Consider the following 22,556-nt stretch of genomic DNA (forward strand, 5'->3'; position numbering starts at 1 on the left):
GATTAACCATTATCTCTGGGTGTTTTGTGAGAATGTTTCCAGAAGGGATGAATATTTTTTTAAACTTATTTTTTTTAAGAGTTTAGTTATTTATTAGAGAGAGAGAGAGCAAGCAAAAGCCAGCACGAGTTGGGGTGGAGAGGAAGAGGGAGCAGCAGAAGCAGACTCCCCACTGAGAAGGGAGCCAGAGGCCAGGGGGGTGGGGGGGCCTCGATCCCAGGACCCCGAGATCATGACCTGAGCTGAAGGCAGATGCTTATCTGACTGAACCACTCAAGGCCCCCCAACAGATGAACATTTCGAATCAGTGAACTCAGAAGGTAAATTGCCTTCTCCAGTGTAGATGGGCATGAATAGAACAAAAGGCAGAGGAAGGAGAAATTAATCCCAATTTTTTGTGTGTTTCTCAGTGATTGGGCGGAAGTGTTTCTTCTTATCTCCTGCCCTCAGACCAGTCAGCCTCCCTGGTTCTTAGGCCTTTCTGCCACAGAATGAATTACATCGCCAGCTTTCCTGGGTCTCCACCTTGCAGATGGATAATAAATCTCCTATTGCTCCTCTTTCTCTGGAGAACCTGATCAATACAGGTGGCCAGGAAAACTTAAATCCTATGTAACTCCCAACAATCTCTCCCACACGGTTATTACATAGGATAGCCAAGGATCAAAACAGAACAAGCACAAGAGTATCATGCTATTGGTTGCTGTATTCTCTAACTAATAACCCTGGTTAAAAGATAAGTGGAAACTCATGGGGTGGCTCAGTCAGTTAAGTGTCCGACTCTTGATTTTGGCTCAGCTCATGATCTCAGGGCCGTGGGATTGAAACCCACGTTAGTTCTATGCTCAGCATGGAGTCAGCCTGTCCCTCTCCTTATGGTCATCCCCTCTCTCTCACAAACACATACATAAATAAAATCTTTAAAAAAATAAAACTTAAATGGACTAAAAAATAAAACATAAATGGCTTAGGCTTTAAATCTGAAAGGAACCATCTAAGCATCTCCGTTACCCTAAGACCACCACATTAGAAATATTGAAATCATCAGGGTCCGGGGTACATGCATGAGAGAGAAAGTTATGGCTAGAGTCTATTTATTCACACATACACAGCATGAGAGCCAAAGAAAGACTACCAAAATTTAAGGGGAATCCCTGACTTAGTCTAACAATTCTGCAACATGTTATAAAAAGGAAAAGGACAATGAGAAATCCTAGAGCCTGGACACTTCACCTTGAAGCTATGCCCAATGATTGCACACATAGTAAAAACTGTGTGTAATCAGAGTCTCCAAATTTGCATTAGATTGGTCTCTTTCCCTGCATGGGAGGTCGGGGGCAGGGAGAGAGGGCTACTAAGTTAGAGAGAGGGCTACGAGCCTAGGTAGATCATGCATGAAGGAAAGGGGCTAAAAGTCTTTCCTCCAATAAGATACAAGGCTGGCGTAATTAATTATCTTCCTGCATTTTTGCCTAGGAATTTAAAAATTTGACCAGGAAGATGCCTACAGAACTTGAAATCTTTTGAGTCTCATTACATGACAAAACTTGATTCTTAAAATGAATAACTACGACAACTAGACAAAACATGTATTATAGTCCAGTGCAGAATTTCATCCAGGCAGAGCCCTCCATGGGATCAGGAGAGTTGGTGGAATCGATGGAACTAATCTTTGCTATCAGAAAGATTAAAGTCATTCCAGTATGACTGGAAAATATGTCCACAAGGAATTGTAAAACACACTAAGTTTTAATGTTGGAGACTGGGCGGGGGGGGGGGGGGAGATACCAGAAGAGATCTCATCAGATGCTTTGCTGAAATGAAGACCAAACACATCTGTGGCATTAAACTCCCAAAGCAGGAAATGATATCAGTTCCATAGATTTTGGAGGTCAAGGTGGTGAGATGAGGCAGATTTCAGCTGCAGAGGAAAAGCAAGAAACTAGATAACTAAGATTTTGGGGGTGGTGTGAGGATGGGAGCCATAGGTCAGGAATCTGAAAAGAGACCAGAAAAATATAAGTAAACTATGACCAATGGATTCTCCCCCTTCAGGGACCAGCCCAACTCTCCCAGCCAGGAGAACTCAACCCCACTTAAGAACATCCCTGCAAGTTACCCTGTAAAGACCCGGGTGACATGCTTTCCCTCTGCCACTGGCTCCTCTTGGCCCCGTGGAGCCCTTGTGCCTCTATGGCTTGTTCTGTGTTCTAGCTGCTGAGAACCCAGTCATGAGGAGTGCTGGTCATGCTGATGTAAATCCCTCGCCTCCGTCTTTATCAGTTTATCTACTAACACCACCAGCAGTCCCCTTTTCCCAAGGATGAATGAAGGCTGTCTTTATCTATTTATTTTTAGAAGATTTTAGCTAACTGGCTAACTATCATGTAGTCTAACATTAATATTGCTTTAATTCCTGATTATTTACGTATCCACGAATACAATGCATCTAATAATTTCGTTGATGTTCACCCCATTGAGCATAGTCTTCACTCTCCTTTTGTTGTCCATTCCCACTGATGATCCTATACTTTGTTATTCCAGAATCTTCGATGAAACTCCTTTTTTTTTTAAGATTTTATTTATTTATTTGTGAAAGAGAGCACGAGAGGGAGAAGGGACAGAGGGAGAGGGAGAAACAGACTCCCCACTGTGCAAGGAGCCCAACGCAGGGCTCAATCCCAGGACCATGAGATCATCACCTGAGCCCAAGGCAGATGCTTAACTGAATGAACGACCCAGGCGCCCCTCAATGAAACTCTTTTAAGGAAAAAAAAAAATTATGAATAATGTAACTAGATGGAGGCCATCACTTTAATAATATATTTTAATTTGGAGCAGAATCCATTTTCTCCTTGATGAAAGAGATAAGCAAAGTGTAACTGTTAACATCATGTCCACCTCCTTCCTGTCTGCTTTCATTTTTGTTGGTTGTGTTAGTATATACACCATCATACCAGCATTCTAGTTGTGCTGAGGGATATTCTATTTTGTAACCATAATTATTTATCTTTTCACTGGCTGAGCTTCACCACCTGTCAGGTTTCTTAGTGTATCTGTTGACTTCTTCAAAAGAGATCTTTGGTTCATTATTCTGTAAGTTATTTCAGGTTCTTTACAGTGTGGTGTAGTGGGAAGCTTACTGTTTCTTTAACCAAACTACCTGGGTTCAGATCCAAGCTTTATTATTAATGAGATGTGAAATCTTGGACAGACTAAATAAATAACTTATCTAGATCTCCTCAACTGTAAAATAGAGAAATATTGCACCCCCTCCCTTTCATGAGATTATTGTGAGAATCTAGTGTAGTGTACCCGTAAAGCATGCAGAAAGGGCACAGCGCACAGCAGGTACTCAGGGAGTGTAGCTACTGTTCTTAGCACGCCAGAGAACGGCTGCTTCTTGGCTTCATGCCTGAATGGTAACTTGGCTCCTGTGACATTTTTTGTTTATTCTTTTATTTTCTCCATATCATTTTAGACAATGGCTCATTTTCTTTCGGTTCTCAATACAGTTAAACAAATTTTTCTTCCTTGAAGATGTCTTGTGTTTTTGCCTGGGTGTCTGAAGTTTTTTTTTTTTTTTTTTCCTTTTTATCCTGGAAGTTTAATAACTAGGCAGGATATGTTCAATATCAAACAAATTTTATTCATGTTTTCTGGAATATTGTGATCCCTGTTGACCTGAAAAATCAGTTCTTAAATGTAAGGGAAAGTTTTTTTCTATCATATTTTTTAGTATTTTTTTCCCTTAAATGTACATTGTTTGTCGTTTGTCAGAAATGAATAATCACATGAATTATAAACAACCTATTGAGATTAACAAGTAAATATCATCGTGCATTGTCACTATCTCATCTATGGAAAATTTACTTTATAAAGAGTAAAAAGGATACATATATCCCTAATCAGAATTCAAAAAAAGATTCTGGAACTGGATAACTGCTATCTTTATGAGGATCTAGTTAGTTATTTGGGGTCAACACTGCTAGTGTCTTGCCTAATATCCATTCTTCACTTTCTTTTTTAATCCACTTTTCTGTGACATGACAACATGGTCAGTTTAAAATACTTAGCTTTATAGAAGTCAGTGCCACTAAGAGAGCCACGTGTCATGCTTCTGGCCAATGAGATTTAAGGGGAAGTCTTTGAGTGTGATTTTCTGTCCTTGGGGAAGGGGATTTAAGGGGCCAATGAGATTTAAGAGGAAGTCCTTGAGTGTGACAGAACATTGTTACGAGATGCTGAGGTAGAGAAGCTTGAGGTTACAGGTCATGTGTTTAGGGTGACAGGAAGACTGGAAGGAATAGAGATATCTGAAAATGTCAGACAGTTACCATGTTCACCCTGGATGCCCACCACCCTTTTGCTATTTGTGAAAAAATAAACTGCTTTCTAGTTCAGCCCCTGCTTATCAAGTTTCTATTATGACATATCAAATGCAATCTTGACAGAAAATTTTCGATCACCCTATTTAGAATAATCTTCTCATTTATGAATTGTCAATACCCCTTATATAAACCTTGGAACAAAGTCTTCTCATTACTTGCTCATTACTTTCAATGTTTAAGTTTTTCAGATATTATAATCATCCCAGTGGATTTCATTCAAGCTGAAATGAATCTTATTTTATTTTTTAAAAGATTTTATTTATTTATTTGAGAGAGAGTGAGAGAAAGCACAAGAACAGGGGGAGGGGCAGAGGGAGAGGCAGACTCCCCGCTGAGCAGGGAGCCTGATGCAGGGCTCATCCCGGGATCATGATCTGAGCCAAAGGCACCTGCTTAACTGACTGAGCCATCCAGGTGCCCCATAAATCTTATTTTAAAAATAATTTTAAAATAATCTTATCTTAGGGATACCAGGGTGGCTTGGTTGGTGAAGGGTCAGACTGTTGATCTCAGCTCAGGTCTTGATCACAGTGTCATGAGTTCAAGGCCTGTATTGGGCTCCACACTGGGCCTGGAGCTTACTTAAATGAAACAAACAAACAAACCTACTTTAGAACTTCAGTTTGAAAAATGAGTGTATGCTACTCGATATGTAATGATGATTATAAATTCTACAAAGAACTTCTGCTTTTCAAATCAATTTATTCACACTTGCATTCGTATAAGATGATGTTTCCTTATGGGGGTGAAGGGGATGGGAGAGAGTGGCATAAAACTTACTCATTTAGCCAGTGATCACTGCATAATGACTGCAACATCGTGAAGAAGCTAAATGATGAACGAAAAATTCAGTGAAGCACTACGGAGAGTTAGAGTATCATTTCTTAATCTTAACACTCTCTCTTCATAGGGGATAGTCTTTCTGACTCAAACACTTAAAAACATGATTCGCTCCATGCCAAGAGACAGCTTGAGTAACGCTAGCTTATCTAACCGTAATAGTGACTTGGATGTTCTCACTGCCTTAAATGTTTTCTGGAGAGAAATACTGCCCTACCCTACTTATCCTGACTCATGAAATTCTCCATAATATTAAAGGCACTTAATAATCACAATCAATATATGTGAAACTGTGCCCTCACAATCTGGATTATAAAAAAGCAACAGTTAAATTCTGCACTGTGGTAACCTAGTAAATGTCTTCAAGGCATGACAACGAGCAGTGTGATGGTAGTAGCATGCCTCCACCAGGGTGAAAATTTTTTTTAGCCTGGCCCTTCATGAAAAAGATACTCTTCCTATGACCAGATTATAGCCGAAGCCTGTGCAGAATGGTACAGGGACTTGTGGGATCACAGATCCTGCAGATTCACAAAAAATATAGAATTGTAGGACAACCCAAGCAAAGACAGAATCCAGTGCTTTCTCAGGCTAACAGAAACTAGCGTCAGGGTAGGTGCAGAATGAATCTCCCCTTTGCAACATAATTAATACAGACGTTGTTGCTTGAAAATCAAATTAAGCCATGGTAGACAGGGAGAAGCAACAGAATGATCCAGGCTGAACCAGAACAGAGAGCAAGCATTCTCAGTTATTCCTTGTTTAGTGGCTTCACCCAAAACAAGAAGGAAGAAATGCAAACAAGCTCAAAATCCCATTGCATAGCATTTTACCTGATTCTATACAATTATACATTTATTATTTTGAATTCATTAAAGTAAAGGGGGTGCTCATTCTGTGGAGCATGCGCAATCATATCCAAAAAAAGCCACAAATTCTTCCACTGTTTTCTTCCAGTTTTATAGACAGATCCCATTCAGATATTGGATACTGACCAACTCTTAAAATCAAGATTCGGATGTCCTCAACAGGAACGACTGAGTGGAAATACTTTCAGGGCCTTCCATCAACTAATCTTATTTATCTGAGTGTGCCACTTCTTACCAAAGCTCTTTTCATTCACATACCTAATTCTCATGGTCCACAAAGAGCTCTGTGAAGTAAGTACTATCAATATCACTTTCATTTTACAGCCAACGCCCTGAGGCACAGAAACCAAATAGCCGAAGGCATCTAGAACTTTCCATTATAGGAAATAAAAGAGGACTTAATGCCTATGTTGCCAGAAGCTTTTAGCAAATTGAGATGGGAGGAAAATTTGGATAGCATTTTTGATAAGAAAACCGGACTTTCTGAATCCTTGCACTGTAGCCAGATTTTCTACTTGCTTAGCCAACATCAAGGATTTATCCCTGAGAGCAACTTTAGAAACCCTATCTTTCAAAAAATCACAGATTTAACTCAGTCTGTTCCACCCTGGGTAGCTCCACTAAAGCCTTTAGGAAGAACGTTGACAGGAGGCATGTTTGGGGCAGACAGCTCATCAAATACACTTTCCGCAAGTGCATTCTACTTGACTGCCCAAGGCAGTGATGCATATTGATATATTTGGAACTATGCCAAACAAAGACTGAAACAGAAGGAAACTTCCATTTTGGAAATTACAAGCATTCATTTTTGTAAAATTCCTTTCAATGGAGGTTTGTCTGTTATTTTCTTTTGATGAGATTCAGGTTATACATTTACAGTAGGTGTGACACCTAAGTGATGGTATTCTCATTTTATTCTATAAGATTGTGCACAGTTCTGGTGTGTACCATTACTAATGTCCTGTTATTTTTTTTTTAATTTTATTTATTTATTTATTTGACAGGGAGAGAGGCAGCGAGAGAGGGAACACAAGCAGGGGAGTGGAAGAGGGAGAAGCAGGCTTCCCACTGAGCAGGGAGCCCGATGTGGGGCTTGATCCCAGAATGCTGGGATCATGACCTGAACCGAAGGCAGATGCTTAACGACTGAGCCACCCAGGCGCCCCGGGTCCTGTTATTTTTATCACTCGATTAAGGTGATACTACCAAGCCTCTCCTCTATATTCTTCTCCCTTCGTAATTAGTATCTATAGAAAATAAATGTCCTGTTGTTCCACAAACATTCAACTTATTTATACCTATTGTAGCTCGAGGTTTCCAATTTTTATTCAATGGCTTGTAATTCTTCACTATTATTTTTTATTTTGATTGTCAAATTGTCCCCTTTTGGGTCAATGGTCTCTTCTGAAATAAGCTTTCAAACGGCTATTTTTCTTTTCGTTTGATGTATTTCCAACATTCCTGGCCCAACAAGATATTCAAGATCATCTAGTATTTTCCCAGCCTTGAAATCAGTCATTTTTCTAAGGATCTCCGGCTCCTTTTAGTGGGAAAGCTAAGATCTGCATGCAAGGTGTGCACATCTGAAATTTGATGCCAAGTAAAATCTACATAATGTAAAATACAAGCTTTATTTATGTCATTGACTCATACTGCTTGTAAACTCGAGGGTTAAAAATAAGAACACCCAATTCTAAAGAGCCATATAGTAAAGTAAATATGCACACCTTTCTTCTCTCTTTCAAAAGATACAATCAGTGGGGTGCATGGGCGGCTCAGTCAGTTGAGCATACAACTCTTGATTTTGGCTTAGGTCATGATTTCAGGATTGTTAGATTGAGGTCTCCTTGGGGCTCTGCACTCAGCTTGGATCCTCTCACTCCTCTCCTTTTGCCCCTCTCCCAACTCATCTCTCTCAAATAAATAAATAAAATCTTTAAAAAATGCAATCATAACTATTATCAAGCAGGTATAAACTCTTGACTAAATCATTCCTAGTGAATATTTTGTCATGAATGGTCCAATTACTCAATTTAACTTTCCTTCTTATCAGTCAACACATTAACTTCTTTATTTTATTAATCCCTTTGGAAATGTTATCATGTACTAAGTTTAATGCTAATTTAAGTAATTTCATTCTGAACTTTCCTCATCTCTGGAACATGTGTCCTCCATCAATGCATGTCAACATTTCCAAAGTATCGTCATTACCAATAAATGTATATGATTATATAAACAGAAGGATGTAACATGCTGTTACACATTACAGAAACATAGCATAACAGGAAACTGAAAATATTTGTACATATTTTCTCCCTTTTTAAAATAATACTGTAGCTTACAAGAAAATATGTCATTTGGAAAGGCAATGCCTCCTCTTTGCCAAGAAAATGCATTGGTTTACAGAGGTTGGACAAATAATGTTCCACTGAACAAAAAACCTTGAGATGATTCTGTTTGTAATTTTTCTGTTTAGAGAAAATACAGTATTTAATTCTTTGATAGTACCTATATTAGTCTGCTCAGACTACCATAATAAAGTACCACAGACTGGGTGGCTTAAACAACAGGAATTTATTTTTTCACAGTCCTAGAAGTTCTACATCAAAATGGCAGCAGAGTTGTTGGCTGGCGAGGACTTTGCCCTTGGGTTCTCATTTTGTGCTTACTTGGCCCCTCCCTTTTTCATGCACAGAGAGAGCGAGTACTCTGGTGTTGCTTCTTATAAGAATACCAATCCTGGGGTGCCTGCTTGGCTCAGTCGGTTAAGCATCTGCCTTTGGCTCAGGTCATGATTCTGGATTCTTGGGATTGAGCCCTGCATCTGGCTCCCTGTTGAGCAAGGAGTCTGCTTCTCTCTCTGTCCCTCCCCCTGTTTGTGTTTTTTTCTCCTTCAAATAAATACATAAAATCTTAAAAAGAAAAAAAAGAATACCAATACTATCCCATCAAGGCCCCTTATGACTTCATTTACCCTTAATTACCTCCTTCTAGGCTACATCTACAAATATGGTCACGTTGGCTTTAAGATGTGAATTTTTGAGGGGACACAATCCAGTCCATGGCAGCATCAATTATACTAACCATGTGGCTTACACTAAAATTAACAATTGTTTAGATTTGAAGTTAGTACATTTATTCAACTGAATGGACAGCAAAATATACTTACTTGTTGAGAATCCTCATGATGTAAAAGGTATAATTTTAGTAATTAATTTGTCTTCAGCTTTCTAAATAGTACCTTAATATTCAGACTTTTCTCAAATATAAAATATTGAACTGCTGAAGGAAACATGCAAGTCATAAGCTAAATGAGTCAAATATTCACCAATTATCCAGACCTGTATGCAGATGCATAAAAGAAAGTGACAATTTGAATAACTACCTAAATTCTGGTTTCACTGTGTGATTGATTATTATATTAGCAGTGTATTCCCATCTTCCTGGCAGAGAGCTGTTTCCCAACACTACATACAAATAAGTCCAGTAATTTGAAATGTGTGAATGTTGTTTGGAGGAGAGTGGATCAAACAAAATACAAGATATTTTGATTCAAAAATATTTAGAAGGCAATATTAGATATCAATAATAAAACAATATTCATATCAAAAATGAGTGAGTTGATATTAGAAAATCTATTAGTAAATTTAATCAAGTTAATTTATAAACATTTTAAAAAGTATACCAATAACCTTTAAAACACATTTCAAATTCTATTTTTCTACTGTTTAAATTCATGATACACGTACATGTACATAAAGAGATGTATTAGAAAATATAAGTGTGACTCAGTTTGATAAAGAATATATATCTCTAATCAAATCAACTGCTAACTACTAGAGACATTTTCAGTTAAATCCAAAAATATAATTATTATTATTTTTAGTATTTCACTTTTATAAGAGTTCTTTTTTTTTTTAAAAGATTTTATTTACTTGACAGAGAGATAGAGACAGCCAGCGAGAGAAGGAACACAAGCAGGGGGAGTGGGAGAGGAAGAAGCAGGCCCCCAGCAGAGGAGCCTGATGTGGGGCTCGATCCTGGCACGCCGGGATCACGCCCTGAGCTGAAGGCAGACGCTTAACGACTGAGCCACTCAGGTGCCCCTCCACTTTTATAAAAGTTCTAACAGATCAGACAAATAAAACATAAAACTATTGAGGGGAAAAAAGACTAAATTATATATTTTGATGATAATGTAATTGTATGCAATAAATGTGTATAATAAAACTTGTGACAATTCATTGAAAATTATTAGATATAATAAAGTAATTCAGTAAACTATCTAGATACTTATAAATATGCAAATACAAAGAACAATATTCATGTAGGAGAGATATCTAGCTGACCTTCACAAGCTTTTGCTCCCTTTCAGAAGTGGAGAGTTCTTAGAACGAACAGCTGCTCAGCCAAGAACTACATTTCCCAGACTTCCTTGCATTTAGGCCGGCCCCAAATATCTAGTTCTTGCTGGTAGAATGTAGGGATAGCATTGTGCTCTACGTCACTTCCCACAGCTTCTTAAAAATACAGTGCCAAACAGATTTACTCATAACAATAAACAAAAATTGCAAAATAATATTTAGATGTGACCCATTTACAAAAAGGAAAAAATACCTGGGATTAATTAATAAAAGGCTACTTTAAAAGTAGCCATAAAATTGGATATAATACTGGCCATATAATTGGATATAAAACTATTGTAAATATAGGTGTTTTTTTCTAACAGTTTATAATCTTAATATAATTAAAACAAAAATATATTAATAAGCTCTTTCTTAATTATCTAGAAGAAACAACAAGGGAACATAAAAAAAACTAATAGAGAATTATTCAACTAAATAGTAAAATCCACATAACTCAATTAGCTTAAAGAAATGAAACCAAATAGATAATTCAGAAACTAACTTTGTTACATATGAGAATTTTATTCAGAATAAGAGCAGTATTGGAAATCACTGAAGAAAGGAAGGATTTTGTTTTTCTTTCTTTTTTTTTTTTAAGGAAGGATTTTCAACAAGCATCACTGGGGGAACTGGTTATCTATTTAAAGCACGCAAAACAAAACAACTGAAATCATCCTTACATAATTAAAATCAACCAATTCACATAATAGATAATTATTTTAAAATATTGGAAAATATTTCATCATACTAGTAACAACAACGGAAATTAAAAAAAACAATGATACACCATTTCCATGGAAAACTAGGGGAAAAATTAATGCACAATGTTCTTATAAGGCTGTGTTGAAAGAGCTCTGTCATATAGTTCTGGTGGGAGAGAAATTTGATGCAGAACTTTGGGAAAGCAATTTGAAAATTCATCTCAGGACCTTTAAAAGAAGTTGACAAGGAGTTTCATGTTTGTTTCTCAACTAAACTGAAATCTGTGAGTGCTTGTCCATTTAGCCCTAAACTCCAAGCCCAATGCCTGCAATAAAAGAGAGAATCAATTAGGGCTTGTTGAATTAAACTCATTTGATTCTAATTGTGCTCTCCAGAAACAAACAGGGAAAAAACAAAAGTACTTAGTGATCCTTCTTCTACAAAATGAGCCTTTCAAGTACATAAACCAGCTTTCATGATTCCATAAGAATCTTTTTCTGGCAGGTCATTGGCCCCATGTTTCCAGACTCCATGCCATTGGGAGCTCATCTCCAGATGTGGTGCTGTGTGCCAGGGCCATGCATGGAACAATGCTCTGCTAGGATTTTCCTTGCCTTCAGCATTGTACTACAATCAAAGAAGCTTAAGATCATGACCTAATCACCTCCCAAAGGCCCCAATTCCTAATACCATCATATCAGGCATTAGGATTTCAACATATGAATTTTTGGAAAACACAGTCAGACAATAGCACCTGCTTATCCATCAGTGCTTCGTGAGATTCTTTTTCTGATTAACTTAGGAGAAATCAAGATATTCTATCATGGATATTGTTTTATGGGTCAAGTAATACTTATAGAAATGGCGGCACTGAAATGGTCCACTTCTCATTCACTTCAACCGAAAAGAGGTGCATACGCATTCTGAAGTAGATTTCTAACTTGAATTCACATCACAATCACTTAAACAAAAAATTTTTAATGCAATTTCCAGAAACCCAAACCCAGAACATTTTGATTCAGTAAATCTGGAGTAGAGCTCAGGAATCTGCCTTTGTAGTAAGAACTCCCTCCTCCTTAGATTTTTTTCCTACATAATTGGTCCTCTGACCATACTTTTGAAAATTATTGGCAGTTATAGGTTGTAAGGGGGGATATACTAATTTTAATCAAGTGAAATATGATGTGGGCACAGAAGAAATGCAATGTCAACAACATTTATTGGAGGGCATATCCTACACAATGAAATAAAAATGAACAAATAGTCTAACAGAAAACATGCAATTTTATATTATGTGGTAAGACAATAAATGAACAGAATTAGTAAGATTTAATAATTAATGTATAAAAGTATAAAAGTAAAATGTACATAATAAAATGATTCTAGTATAAAAACAAAATGAGTTGTACATAAACATTGGTTCAATAAACATTTATTGAATGCAATCACAGAATATAATAAATAACAGACAACAATTTACATAAAAATCACAAATGTTTCAATACTGAATTTGATTGTAAGCAGAATTTTTGACCATTTCCTAGGCATGTGATTTTTATTTTTCTGCACATGTGGATATGTCAGCAACTGGTATGCCCATACATTTTTTTTAAAAAATCATGAACAAGTTATGTAATGGATTGGTTGTCCAAAGACATTCTCTCTGTATATATGTGGGTTCCTAAGGATCCTGTTTGACTACCAGGACTTTTGTATGTATAAGAAAAAAAAAATATGTAAAGTGTAAATTTCTGAGAATTTTTGTTATTGCCTTTTTCACATATTTGTTTTCATTCAGTCTTATCTTCATAATAACTTACAAAATAAAATATTTTTCATTTTTATAGTACTTCATGACTGCATCCAAATACTAAATTTTTCCAAAATGCAAATCCGTGCTTTAACCTTCAGATTCTCTCCGCTGCTCTTAGGACAAAGTTCAAATTCCAAACATGGCCTAGGAAGCCATCACAGGCCCAGTCCTCCAACCACCCCATCAGTGCCTTCCCCCAGCTCTCTACAGCCCAGCCACAGAGAACTTAAAAACACTCATCAAGAGCATGTTAGGTACTGGATGCTTTCTTGATGTTTTCTAGAACAAATTACCTTTAATCCTCCCTAAAGATGTTCAAGGTAGGACTAGTTTCCTTTTCTTTGTGAAACCTGAGCATTTGAAAAGTGAAGTAACCTTTCCCTAGTCACATAATGTCGTATCGGTTAGAAAATGAAGAAGGTCTGATTTGAACTCAAGAAAGTCTAAATCCAAAGCTCTGATTCTCCACCACTGCACTGTGGGGCCTGCTCTTCAGTTAGTTAGGATTTTTAAACATGCATTGGTTCTCTGTTCTTCAGGGCTTTACCCCTGCTGCTTGGAAAACTCCCTGCTCCCAAAGCCCCCCTTACCGGCTACTCTTACCCCCTCTTCCTTCCAGCCAGTCTAGGCTCAGTGTGTATGTTCTCATTTCACCCAGCACAGTTCCTAATAGATTGTATTGTAATTATATCATTAGTTCTTTGCATCCCTAAAAGGAATATAGGTTTCATAAGGGCAAGGACCTTAGCAGTCTTATTCTCTAGAATCTCTTTGAATTGGCTGACACATTGCATATAACAAATGTGTATTTGTTGATTGGTTGATTGAAATAATGACGAATAGGGACCCCTGGGTGGCACAGCGGTTAAGCGTCTGCCTTCGGCTCAGGGCGTGATCCCGGCGTTATGGGATCGAGCCCCACATCAGGCTTCTCCGCTATGAGCCTGCTTCTTCCTCTCCCACTCCCCCTGCTTGTGTTCCCTCTCTCGCTGGCTGTCTCTATCTCTGTCGAATAAATAAATAAAAAAATCTTAAAAAAAAAAAAGGAAAAAAGAAATAATTGACGAATAAGCCTTTTGTATGAGGAAGTATCAGAAGTCATGTTGGTAGGTTTACTCAAAAATGTTTCATAAGTTTATTTTTGTAATTAAAGATTTTATTTATTTATTTTAGAGAGAGAGAGTACACAAACGATGGGGAGGGGCAGAGGGAAAGGGAGAGAGAGAATCTCAGCCAGACTCCCCACTGAGTGTGGAGTCCAATATGGGGCTCAGTCCCATGACTCTGAGATCATAACCTGAGCAGAAACCAGGAATCAGACACTTATCCAACTGAGCCTCCCAGGCGCACCGAAAATGTTTCATAATTTTAAAAATATGTTGTTTTTTTCTCTCTTAATGATACCGAGGGAAAGAGCAATTTGAACGTAGAAAACACAAGAAATTAAAACTTCATTAAAATGAATGTCATGTATTGTAGGATGGGACTCCTGGTTGGTTTCGTCAGTTAAGCATCTGCCTTTGGCTCAGGTCATGATCCCAGGGTCCTGGGATCGAGCCCCACATCGGGCTTCCTGTTCAGGGGGGAGTCTGCTTCTCTCTCTGTCTACAGCTTCCCCTGCTTGTGCTATCTCTCTCTCCCTCTCTCTCTGACAGATAAATGAATAAAATCTTAAAAAAAAATAAATGACATTTATTGGCCTACACAACATATGAGCGAAGGATCCAGATAAGGGCTCAGAATCATACTAACTCATGTTCCCAATTCAGTCTTGCTCCAGAAGTTATATAGCGCCCATGACCTGACACAGCATGGAAATGGACTCATGAGAGATATTTCTCCCCCAAACAGGCACTACCTTTCTTTTGTAGATACAATTAAATAGCCTAAATTTATTTTGTTAATGAATATGTAATTTATTAGTTTATGTGGCATATGTATGGATCCTATAAATGTTCTCTAACAAATTGTTTGCTTGACTAGATCTGAGAAGACCTAGTTTCTCAATATAATTTATTCCCTTATTAAACTCATTAGCTGGAGAAAGTTAATTAATTTTTCTGAGCTACAGTTTCTTCAGGTCTAAAGTGAGTAAAGTACAACATCAACGTCCCACACCCAACAGCAATGGAGGACTTAAAATGAGTTAATCTCCTGAATGGACTCTAAAAAAGATAAAGCAGGTTGGTGGTATGTTTTTATTATTATCATAATTATAAATATTATAACTACTATCCTAATGTTCTTTGATGAAAATAAATAACTGATAGACATTTGAAATCTTTTAAAATAGCATCCTAAATTAAGTGGAAAGTTTTCTCCCCAATAATTTCAGATTGAAGCGTGAGGTGATCTTTCATATAAAAATAAATAAAAATAGCTACCATGATTTAGGATTCTTTCCTCAGCAAAGAGGATGAAAAACAGCTCAAACTGGTGTAAAGAGTGAGAAAATATTCTCAGCTCGAAAACTGGGAGACCAGGGACAATGTGGGCCTCAAACTTGTTTGAGCCAGGGAATAGGTCATCACATCCATCCTCCACTTTATTGCCTACACTGCCTGTTTCCTCCTAAGACTAATCTTGTCATGCTTGGAGGCTGGCCACCAGCAGCCATGGAGACCACACACTTGCATAATCATATCTAGTAGAAAAAGCAGAAGCTTTCAGTGGCTCCATCACAGGAGTGAAAATTTTTCCAAGAAGCCTCTGCTGGGCATTTTTTACACCCATGTTTGAACATCATTTTTGGATAACCTTTCTATATTTGGGGTGTCCCACTTCTCCAAAAAAGAATTCAAAATAGTTCACATCCATCATGCCTCTAGAACATAGATTCTTCTCCTGAAATCAACTATATCCAATCAGACTTTAATTCAGAGTAGAAAGATGAAGGACACTGTGCTAGAGTTTGCATTTAGTGAGTAGAAGAGATACAAAAGACATAAGGTTTGGAGTAGGTACTGGCTTCAGATTTGCATTTCCAGTGAAGAAGTGGCGTTAATGTCAACGCAAGAGCAATTGGAGTGAAGTGCAGCACCTGGCATACTGTGCAGTGGCAAGAAAGACATATTGGGAAATCTTTAAGTGACCTCTAATGTGACCCAGTTGAGACGCTATTCTCATAGATCTGTTCCCCCAGCACACACAAAAAATGTCATAGAGTCAGACACCCCTTCTGAAAGACTTCAGATCCCTTTGGCCTCAACTTCCTTTGTTCCCAGGGTCACAGTAGCCAGCACAGTGTTGACTCATCGGTTTTGTACAGAATCAACCTGATAGTGCCCTGCCCTGAACTTTTCACCTTCTGCCCTGGGACTTCCATGTTACTAAGAGGTCTAGAGACCTAACCGGATACTTAGGAGTGAATCTTCAACCACTGGGTCAATGTTTAATGGAAAACCCTTGATGGGAAAGGGAGGATGAATTCTTTCCAGTAAAGACGTTTAAAAATGTTTAACTTCACTTCTGATCAAAATGAAATCGAAATCTCAAAGAGAAACTTTGTGCCGGTTACAGTTTGACAAAAATAGTCTTTATAATACTAAGTTTTGACAAGAATGGGGAGCAATAAGAACTCTTATCCATTGCTGAGTAAGTAAAAAGTACTAAAACGATTTTGAAAAATATTGCCTTACTAAATTGAGTTGATTATACGCCATAATGAAGCACTTTCATTCCGAGGCCCAAGGACATATCTTAAAGAAATTCTTGTACATTTGTCCTCAAAGGTAAATATAAGAAAATTTGCCACATATTTTATTTTATAAAATACCGTAACTAGAAATATTACACCTTCTTTCAGCAAAAGATAGGATGAATCAATTTTAGCATAGTTTTACAGCAAAATATTACCTACCAGAAAAAATGAATGAAGTTCATCTGTCGGCAAAAACATGATTGAATTTTTAAACCATAAATGTTGAACCAAGCAGTCAATCACAGAATTTAATGGATATTTGATCTATGTAAAGTTGACAACATACAAAAAACACAAAACAATACATTTGTGGGAAAATCCACACATACAGCTAGGGAATAGTTATCATAAAGCATAGATGGTATTCTCTACTAATTAAACTCCTATTTGCAGGGCAGGAGAGGGATTTGAGGTAGGCGAGCATGGAGGGTTTCAAAGTTTCTGATAATGACCTATTTTTTTAAGTTAAAGGTTGAGTGCATAGATATTTATTTTCTTCTTTACATCGTTCAGGTACATATTTATTCTCTTGTATACATAATAGTTCATTAAATAACGTTAAATAACAAGATGAAAAACTATTTTGAAACAGCAAGTAAAGCCTCAATGCCATATTTCTTTCCATATGGTACCTCTCTTATATCTACATGCATGTCATCCGGGAACTTATGTTGTGAACTGTTTATCCTTGCAAAAACGAAGGAGGAATTCCTTCTTTAGAAAGGAGCACAGAGCTGGAGTTATGTCCCTAAGTTGTAGAACCAGCCTGGTGTGGATTCCATACAAATAAAACACCACAAACTTTTGACTTTAAAATTTTTTGGATTTTAGATTTTAATTTACAATGTGGGCTACTTTTAGAAATGTCAAGTTGCATTCATGACTAAAATTAAACTTGAATTATGAAAGAGTGCCAACTTATTTTAGACTTCTGAAGAAAGCATTGATTCCTCTCTCAGAAAATATGAATCGAGTTTTCACTGATGCCTGGAGTTGAGTCTGAAACAATGGCCAGCAGTAGACAAAGAAATTCTGAACACCTGAAGCTGTGTTTGAGCAACTTTTATTTTTTATTTATTTATTTATTTATTTATTTACTTACTTATTTACTTATTTACTTATTTATTTATTTTAAGATTTGACTTATTTATTTGACAGAGAGAGAGAGACAGCCAGCGAGAGAGGGAACACAAGCAGGGGGAGTGGGAGAGGAAGAAGCAGGCTCCCAGCATAGGAACCTGATGTGGGGCTCGATCCCAGAACGCCGGGATCACGCCCTGAGCCGAAGGCAGATGCTTAACGACTGAGCCACCCAGGATCCCCAAAGCAACTTTTAAAGTTAAAAATGAATGCACTCAACTAACTGCACTTGCATGCGATTAGGAAATAGGTTTAGTCATTAATTAACCAATAAGTGAAAAACACAGCATTTACTTTTACCTTTCACAAAAATTATCAGCCACACTTTCAAATATCAAGTTCTTTCTATTTCAGAGTGTGTTTTGCTGTCTACATTTATTTGTCTATATGTATTTCGTGATGCGTGACTGAAGTTGCCTGCACATTTAGAGTATCGAAATAGATCTAGGCTGTGCACTCTTTTTTTACATCACTATTAAATTATTTAAGGGCTAGTCTTAGACAAAACCAATATTAGAGTTTTTTTATTTCATTTTTTTCATTTTTTGCTTGTTTGTTTTACCAAGCACTTGCACTGAATTTTCCATTTTAGGTTAATCTTCAGTCTGTAGTGAGACATCATAGCACCATGAATACTGGTGCCAAAGAACATGGATTGATACCACACCTCTGCAGCTCATTAGCCGTATGCCTTGGGAAATTTACATAATCTTTCTATGCCTCAACTACTCATGGAAAATTACAGATAACACTAGTGCCTAATTCATACAGTCGTTGTGAGGATTCAGTAAATTAGTAATATGTAAAATCACCTCAAAGAAAACCAGTACATAAGTTCCACATATTTTTAGTCCTTATTATTTTTCTAATTACTTTTCTAATTATTTGTACATTTAAAGTCATAATTGGACATATAAAATAGTGTTTATACAAGTTACTCATTCATTATCAAAAATTGAAAATATTAAAAATGTTTTTATTTGCCAGGACCATAGCTAAAGATTTTTGGTATAGTTTCACATAAAAAATAGTCTTCTTTCAAATTTAAATTGATTGCTACAGAAACTGTAAGGGAAAACGGCTCCAACCAATCTCTTAATGAACTTATATTATGGATAATATGTAAAATGTATGAAAACAACACACACGATTATCAAATTGCACTTTGGTGACAATACTGGCTTTTCAGTGACCATGAACTGCACCTCTGTTTAATTTCTGTAGTTTCTCCAAAAGTTGGCCCTTTAAAATAAATGCTTCAGTGGTCTCTGAGGAAGCGAGGCTCCAGGACATATCAGAAAAATAAAGGTTCGTCCTAGGTGCTATGGCAGGGGAATGCATATTCCTTTGACTCCCCTGAGAGGCAAAACTTCTTAGGTGCAGAGACTGGATGGGGATGAATATTCAATGTGCTGTGATATGATTTCACACAGTTCGTAGAGCCAATCTTGCAGCCCCAAGTTGTGGGGTTTGCACAGACAATAAATAATTGACGTAAACTTAATTAAAAATTTTTGCTTGAAAGAGAATAAAAGTTTTATTACATAAGTCTTTCAAAGGACAGCCAGATGTCACTCAAAGTCCTCCCTTCACTCTTGGGAGGTGAGGGCATTGAGGCTGAATGTTCCAGAAGTCCCTGGAGCATTTCCAGATGCTCTTCTCATGGCCGCCAGTCCTCCTGCTACTTTAGAAAGCAACAACATTGGAGTGGGAAGAGCAGTTCTCCTTTGACCGTGTTATCTTATTCTAGAGTAGAGTGTGCACGAAGAGATGATATAATCCACACACTCACTCACTCACCCGTCCGTTTTAATCTCTCTGTTCCAAGTGTCTATGAAACTGAGATTGAATTCACAAATTCCACACTGGCAACAAATGAACAGACCTGAGCATTAGTGGACCTTAAAAGGGTCTCAACAGGAAGACTGGAAGGTCATTTCTTAAGTCTCTTTTCTTCACCAATCATTGCTATTATTACACTAAATTATTATTGCAACTCTGTTTACTCTTATTATTACATTACAGTACTATTAAAGATATGGAAACGTATTAACTTGACATTATTGTAGTATCCAGAATATCTAAAGAATTGTAAATGAAAATGGCCTAATTTGATTTAACTCTAACTCTCGCACATGTTTTTGGAAAATTTAACAGATGATGCATATGCTTATTTAATTAATGTAGATTATTTGTGTTTTCATTAAGCTGATCTATTTCATAATAATTTCTACTTAAGAAAGAAGTAGGTCAAAGGCCTGAAATTTTAACCAGAAAAAGAACACAATCCATGAATTTCACTTATTCATTAGTATAAATTTCAGGGGCACATAATTTGCATATTAAATAGGATATGTAAGTGTTCATAGACAAAACTTATCAATAGAGGATTAATACTCTGCTAACATTTATACTGTATCGATATATGTTAGAGGATGATATGTTAAATATTTACATAATACTTTTTCCCAAGGTACAAATTATAATCAAATATCTTCTAGAAAAGCCTTCTTTCCACTTTTGGGTTTTGTTTTGTTTTATTTTGTTTAAGATTTATTTATAATTTGAGAGAGCGGGGGAGGGAAGGAGAAGGGGCAGAGGGAGAGGGAGAGAGAATCTCAAGCAGACTTGTGCTGAGTGAGGAGCCTGGCGCGGGGCTCGATCCCACGGTCCTGAAATCATGACCTGAAGCTGAAACCAAGAGCTGGATACTTAACCAACTGTGCCACCCAGGCACCACTCTTTTTTCTTTTTAAAATAAATGTCTCAACTTGTGACAGAAAAGCTTCCAGATTGGGTGGCACACACATGGTTTAGAGTGAAAAGGAATGTTTGAAGAGAGTCTCGTAAAAATGAGCTAATGTCACACCGGTTTCACTAAAGAAAACAATTAGCAGACACTGGCGGGGAGGGGGGAGAAAACGAAATTGCGTATATAGATTATCTATCCAAATTCTGAAGGTGCTGGATGGACAACTGGTTAGAAAAACATCATTCTCTTTCTTGAGAACGATTCCTAATGCTCGTAATTTCATAGTTAAGCTTTTTCCTCCTTCTTTGTTTTTGATCAGCTATTGAAAGTGAAGTTAATTAACCATGTATACAAATCTTTGAGAGAGAGAGAAGAGAGAATACGTGTGTGTGTAAATATGCACACAAGTGTTATATATCAAAATATCACTGAGCTCTATCCATTCAGGCACCAGAGTGTCCAACAGAGAATAGAAAACCAAATCTGCAGACAGGATCATGTCTGTGTCTTTCTTTTATAGATTAAAGCCTGCCTTGTCTGTACAGAATGTATTTGCACATAAGAAATTAAAACGGGCCAAAAAAAAAAAAAGAGAGAGAGAGAGAGACACAACAGTTACACAAGCATCTTTTGCCACCAGCAGCACTAGCAAAAAAAGAACTAAATAATATGTCAGTAGCTAAAAACACGTCTTCAGCCTTTCCAAGAAAAGTTTAGGAATATGTCACGTATGTGCTTGAACTGTTTGTTCTTGAGCTTGGTTTAAGAATGTAAGCATGGCTAACTGTCCCAGCTTCAGGCCCTAGAGAGTACTCACTCTCTTTTCTAATGAAAACATGAAAAACTATGGGCAATCTTCACATGCTCCTCCAAAAATGACACATTTTATTTTTGTCATCTGTGATTGTATTTGAGATAAAAGTTAGCTAAGGATGGGTGGAAGTTTGAAGTAATCTAGGGGAATTTTTTGAAACTTAATAAATCAAGCATTTCATGTAAATTATCAAGTGTTCACTTTTGCCATATAACATGATTTTATATACAGAAGCCAGAAAGCATCACTGAGGTGTAATTATGTTTAATTAAAATTAAAATTCCTAATAAGTAAGTTATAGGATAAATAAGTTAAGTATGCCAGAAATAAATATAACACTAAGAACTTCAAATACCATTTAATTTTAACTAGAGTCAAGATTATTTTCTAAACACAAAAACATGTTTCTCATTTTCTCATTAAAAGTCAGGTGTGTTAACTAAAATTATGGTAAGAAATTAATTAAAATTCACTTACAACTATAGTTTAAAAGTTAAATATATATTAAAAATAAACTACAATAATTTTTATTGGATGCACAGTATTAAAAATATGTAAATTTTAATAACAATAGTTTAAACATTTCTAACACTAGAAATGCTCTCATGATTTCATGACTGCACCAATATACATTAAGGTCTTTAATACAGAAATCAATAAGAAATTGATTCATACTCTTGTACAGTGTTCCAAATTTTCTCTGCCTTAAATCTCCAAGTTATTGTACATGTTATTTTGGAGACTATTATTAACAGATAATAACACAGTGTAGGGGTGTCTGGGTGGTGCAGTCTGTTAAACGTCCAATTCTCAGTTTGGGCTCAGATTGTGATCTCAGGATCTTGAGATCGAGTCCTGTGTCGCCCTCTGCACTCGGTGTGGTGTCTGCTTAAAACTCTCTCTCCCTCTCCTTCTGCCCCTCCTGCTCATGTTCTCTCTCTCTCTCTCTCAAATAAATAAATATTTTTAAAAAGATAATGACTCGGTCTAATACTGGGAATGTTAGTACATTCTGTATATTTGAAATAGTTTTAAATTCATTTGAGAAACAATATAATAATAACTTATTTAATCAGTAATTAATATGCCACAGATCTATATATTATTTAGAAATATAATATGTTTGAAT

Source organism: Ursus americanus, chromosome 4 (assembly GCF_024610735.1).
Source record: "Ursus americanus isolate L20-20 chromosome 4, mUrsAme1.1.p, whole genome shotgun sequence".
In the NCBI taxonomy this organism is placed as follows: Eukaryota; Metazoa; Chordata; class Mammalia; order Carnivora; family Ursidae; genus Ursus; species Ursus americanus.